This window comes from Puma concolor, chromosome D3 (assembly GCF_028749965.1).
Source record: "Puma concolor isolate L17-30 chromosome D3, mPumCon1.1.hap2, whole genome shotgun sequence".
NCBI lineage: Eukaryota > Metazoa > Chordata > Mammalia > Carnivora > Felidae > Puma > Puma concolor.
In genome coordinates, this window is record NC_141678.1 from 37,660,449 (window position 1) to 37,666,448 (window position 6,000).

Consider the following 6,000-nt stretch of genomic DNA (forward strand, 5'->3'; position numbering starts at 1 on the left):
TTATTTCTTTGTAGAATTTTTGCCCTCTGAAATTACCTTTGACATTTATTGGTATGGTTGTTTGTAGCCTAATTCCCTACTCTGGAGTACAGTTTCCATCAGAATAGGGTCCCTGACTTTGTTCACCATTGTATCCTCAGTATCTGAACAGTATCTGGCACAAATTGTATGCTCAATCATAAATGTTGCCTGCTGAATGAATAAAACCTACTACGGGTGAAGTATAAAGAGTGATATAGAAAGGGGGTGGGAGAAGAGGCTGGGGAAGTAGACAGGGGGCAGATCATAGGCTACCTTAGAGTCCGTGTTAAGAACTTTGAACTTCAGCCTAAAAACATTGAGCAGCCACAGTAAAACTTCTGACAGAGAAGCAATGTATTCATACTTCTGATTTTAAAAGATTTGGAGACAGATTGAAGAGGGGCAGTGATATAAATGGATGTAAGGAGAATAAGTAAGAAGGATGCTTTGGGGCAGTCCAGGAAAAAAATGATGGTAAACTCAGACTTACGGTAATAGCAGTAAAAAAGCTAATGTACTAGAGATATAATTTGGAATCAAAATGAATTAAGACTAGGTGATAGATTGAGATATAAGAAGTCCAAGTGAGTATATCTCAAGAATGACTTCCAGATTTATATTCTAAGCAATTTAGGAGAATATGATGTCAATTTCTAAGAGGGGAAAACTGCAGAAGAAGTAGGCCGTGCATACATCAAGGGGAAAGATCAAAAGTTCAGTTTTAGCTTTGTTAAGTTTGAGTTGTCCTCAAGACATAAAAGTGGAGATATTATTCAGACAGCTAAATTTTGAGCCAGGAACTCAAATTAGAAGCAGTGGTGGTGGATAATGTGTTCTTATGATAAAAACACATGGGATTAGGTGAAATCATCTAGGGAAACTGCATGAAGAGAGAAGACTGGAGACACTGCAAGTTCACCTGTACTGAGAAGCCTTACCAATGGTGCTCACTGCACCCAGAAAGCTGTCCATCGCCCAGCAGGAAAGATGCCTGCTTATACTTTGGGAATTTTTTCAGCCCATTTAAATTACCATGGATGGAATTCCCTCTTTTCCACTCCCCTCTGCACATTTAGGTAGAGGAAGGGCCAGCAAAGGAGACATTGAAAAGGAGTAGTTAAGGTGATCGAGGGAAACCAGAATTTCATTTCATAGAATCTATGATAATCCCTCCCAAAAAAGAATACGTAATAAAATAGGAATTTATGTGGGCTAAATGACTCCTCCCTTGTCAGAGCATTCTGAAACCAAAGCCTCTCATCCCAGGCTAAATGCTTCTCGCCCTGGATGAAAACTTAGGAACCATGTATCTCAAAGAAACATCATTCTTGATGCAATCAGTTTTCCTATAGCAATATTATCAAAAGGATGAGGGGAGGGGCACCTGGGTGGCACAGTGGGTTGAGCAACTGACCCTTGTTTCCACTCAGGTCATGATCTCACAGATGGAGCCTCATGTCTGGCTCTATGGTGACAACTTGAGGCCTACTTGGGATTCTCTCTCTCCCTCTCTCTGCCCCTCCCCTGCTCACATTCTCTCTCTCTCTCTCAAAAGAAATAAACATTTTTTTTAAAAAGGATCATTTGTCAGAAAACCCTCATCTCTAGGTGGATGTTCCTGGCAGCAGCTAAATCCAAACACCCTGATCTGTTTCACTGTGGAGGTCAGATGACACTTCCCAATTTCCTCATTCAGAGGTTCTCAAAGTGGGAACCCTAGAGTTCCAAGGACCCTTTTCAGGCAGTCTGCAAAGGGTCTGTAATACCAATTATGTTATTTTTAATAATACCGAGATGTGGGGTGCCTAGGTGGCTCAGTTGGTTAAGCGTCCAACTCTTGGTTTCTTCCACTCAGGTCATGATCTCACAGTCCGTGGGTTCGAACCCTGCACCTTGCACCCTGCTCTGTGCTGAGGGTGCAGAGCCTGCCCGGGATTCTCTGTCTCCCTCTCTTTCTCTCTGCTCCTCCCTCCTTCCATCTCTTCCCCTCTCTCTCTCAAAATAAATAAGTAAACACTTTAAAAAAATACCAAGATGCTCCTTATCTTTTTCAATCTCATTCTCTCTGGAGTGTATAGTGAAGTTTTCCAGACTACATGACATGGGATATCACAGCAGACTGAATGTTGAAGGAAACAGAATATATTAAAGAGATAAGCAAAAATGTAAAACAGTGCCCCTCTTTGTTTTGTAAAGTCATTTTTTCATAAACATATTAACATGTAAGGGGTTCACAGGGCACCTGGATAGCTCACGTTGGTTGTCAGTTGGGTGGGGGACTCTTGACTTCTGCTCAGGTCATGATCTCTTGGTCGCTGGGATGGAACCCCACGGGGAGCTTGAGCTCGGAGGCCCCTGGGAGGCGGGCTCCCGGTTATTTGCTGGGAGCCTACTTGGGGTTCTCTCTCATTCTCTCTGCCCCTCTCCCACTTGTGCTCTCTCCTTCTCAAAATAAGTAAACTTAAAAAACATGTAAGGGGTTCATCACTGAGTTTTAACTAAACTGACATTTAAAACTTTCCCTGTTTTAATTTCTGACAGTAAATACTAACAGATAAAACCCATATGAACAGAAGCTCTTTGGTCCTCAGTAATGTTAACTGTGTGAAGAAGTCCTGAGACCAAAAGCTGAAGCACCCTCCTAAAAGGCCACCAGAAGGATTCCAAAACCTGGGACAAAGGACAGCAGGCTCCCCATTCCCTCCTTCTAGCTAGCAAAGGCTCAGCAGCACCAGAACCTTAGGAGGCTCTTCTCCCTGAATCCCCAGCCTCCGCCCTGGATGCATCACGGACGCCCAGAATCACTCCAAGCCCCCCCCTCCCACCCCCACTCCAGGAGCCCGGCCTGCCCCTCACACCACCAGCCGCGGCCCCGCCGGGATCTCCGCACCAAGGCCCGGGCACTGCCAGGCCCTGAACGGTCCTCGGCGGGAACGGTACCCACGGGCGGGAACCACCGTCTGGCCCCGGGGGCGGCCGGGGTACCACCATCCCCCCACCCGTCCGCCTGCTCACCGGGTCCCGGGTCTCAGGAGTCACACGATCCGGCCGAGGGCGCGACGGCAGCAACCACGCCACAGCCAGCCCTGCGCCCGTCCCTCGGGTGGGCTTCCTCGGACTCTTGAAGGAATATGCGGCCCCGCGGGGTTCTGCAGATTCACCGTTCTCTCCGCCCGTTCGCTCTCTTTAAGCACACAGAGAGCGGGAAAACACGGGGCAGAGTCCTTCAGAGCTACGCCGTTTGGGCCACCGTGGTGAGGCGAGGACCTGGAGGAGTTTGAGGACCAGAAATATGACGCCCCGAGAACGGGACGCGCAGAGCTTCAGCCTACTGGCCGGAGGGCGAACCCACGACTCTGAGCCTGCGCAGTAGAGGTGGTGTAAGCTCTCCCACAGCGCCCGCATTGCACGTGTCTGCGGCGTGGGGGCGGGGCATCCTCAGGCCGGGGCGGGGTCAGCAAACTGGGTTGGGTCTAGCACTGATCGGTTTGATAGGTGAAAGCCAAGAGTATACTTTGGTTTTTTGTTTTTAGAGGCTGGGAATATTTTTAAGAATTAAAAACAAATACTCTAAGGAGCAGAGCATGGCATGTATAAATATATACAATAGCTGTAAAGAGAATAGAGCCAGACTACCCTTGCAAAAGAGGTTTGTATATGGGGAGAAGTGGCGTTGGAGGAGCAGAATCAATGTTAATATTTAGTTCAGCTCGTGTCAAGAAAGCCCTGGGAATTGCTTGAAGTCACCTGGTGTCCACTGTCTGTCAGTGTCTGAGTGAGCACCACCTTCTCCTGTCCTGAGAAACCACAAAGCAGCGGATGACCCAGCAGGAAAGATTCCTGTCTGCACTGAGAGACTTTCCCCAGCTCCTGGACCACCAAGGGTAGAACAGTGGATACCCCAGGGGCACTGGTGGTGCGAAACAGAAGTCCCTACCGCCTTGACATGGTTGGGAGTTAAAAGACCCAGCTCAAGATTTATATCCCTCTCCATTCCCAGACCCAATCTGGAACAGTGGTGAAGCCCCCTCCTTCTCAGGGAAAGGGACTTGTATCCAGAAGGTCATGACTGAGATTTGCTAACAGGCCAAGGAAAGACACTTAAGTTCAAAAGAGCTAGTCAGAGCAGGGCTGAGCAGAAGGCTCTGGGAATTTGAATTTCAAAGGCAGTGGAAAACTTCAATAACTCTCAGAGCAAAAGGGGCTGTGTCTCACAAACTCTAAACAATTCTGCAATATCAGCATCTCTGTCTCTACTCTTGACACTCATTAGTAGATACTATAAATATAATATATATATACACACACGCATACTAGTATAGTACTCTCTCTGTATATATATACAGTACTCTATAGTACAGTACTATATGTATATATATAATATATATATAATATATATATATATAATATATATGTACACATGGGGTAGCCTCAGGAAGCCACACTAACTAAAATCAGAAGAACTATTAGCAAATTAACAAATTATAGTTCTGATGATCCTTCTATTGTTAAGTCTAATGATTTTCATGTAAACAGGGATTTTGGATAGATGTATATACATTAAAATGCAGTCACCTACTGGCCTTCTAAATCTAAATACAGATTTAGAAGCAAGTGTCCCAGTAGAGATTCCAATTTTCATGTACCAAATTTTCATGGTCACTTGTAGGGCTAATCAATGCAGGATGTCTTGCATTAAACAAAATATTACCTGTTTCAAATGATAACCTTCATAATGAAAATCCAAATCCTGGTTTGAAATTCCTGGGCCAGCTATTGAAAAGCTTTATGTATGTAAGATCAAGGCACATTACAATACACATAGTTTTAATGCACAGGAAAATGTGAAGAAAGTAGCGTAAGAAAAGTCTAAAGTACATTCCTGGATGTCATAAAAGCATTTGGCGATCATTAGTATTGCATCCTGGCAACTTTTCAGAAGTTTGACAACTCTCAAAAGTTTACCAATACACATGAAAAATTGAGTGAAGTCAGCCTGTGTTATGTTCAGTCCTGTTCAACTTTTCCTTTGCTGGTGTGTTTGAGAATGCAATAAGGGACTTACAAAGCTGTGTCACAATATATAGCTTGACACCTGGGAGACTCTTTCACCTTACCAGATTATAAATGTTATCAGTTATCATTGACAGTGACAAAGAAATTGTGGGATGTAAATGGATGACCGCGTTCTTAAAGCACAGAAGCCGCAAGAGCAAGCAATTTATCACTCACTCCTTTGCGGAGTCAGCACAGCATTGGGGGCTGACAGAGAGCCTTGAGGAGCCTGAGATCCAATACCAGTATACACAAGGGAAATACAATCCCAAGTCCCCAGGTCCATGAGGTTTCTTAAAAAATGAGAACTGTCGCTGGGCTCTGCCTCTTAGGTTAAACATTATCCGGTAACGATTGATGCAGAAGGAGAGAACCGCCTTGAAAGGAGGTGAGAAAGATGTGCACCAGAAGAACAAGCAGCATTCTTATTATTTAGAGATTGACAAAATATGACAATCACATGGCTTCCAGGTAGAAATTTAAGGTAAGTGGCATAATGGTTAAGTATCAGGACTCAGGAGTCAAACTGAATTTGGATCCTGGCTTTGTCACATCCTAACTTTTTGAATTGAGTAAGTGAATTTCAATGTATTTAATGGGGATGATAATGATGACATGATAAAGAACTAAATAAGAAGATGCATATAAAGCACTTAGCACAGTGCCTGGCACACAATACATGCTCTAGAAAGTATTGGCAGGTGAGAATTCTACCACTGAACCACCAATGCTGTTGTTTCTCTAGAAAGTATTGGGCATGCAGTGACAGGACAAGGCCACCAGGAGTGAAGTTCTAGACTTAGCCCAGGTACAAGTATTGAACTCATCTCAGCCCCATGATGGGCCAGATGTGAAAGGCACACAGTCACAACACAGACTGCTGTTGTAATGAAAGCGGAAGTGAAGGGGTCACGAACAGGGGAG

The 6,000-nt window shown here is 44.8% G+C and overlaps 1 long non-coding RNA gene across 1 annotated transcript in view; it reads right to left on the reverse strand.

The window, feature by feature from the left end:
- The window catches only part of LOC147575507 (uncharacterized), a 299,228-nt gene extending 295,901 nt beyond the window's left edge, over positions 1 to 3,327 (reverse strand). Inside the window, exon 1 of the long non-coding RNA XR_015242458.1 lies at positions 3,037 to 3,327. This is a non-coding gene — a long non-coding RNA (uncharacterized LOC147575507). The remainder of the gene's footprint in view (positions 1 to 3,036) is intronic.
- Positions 3,328 to 6,000: the final 2,673 nt, after the last annotated feature.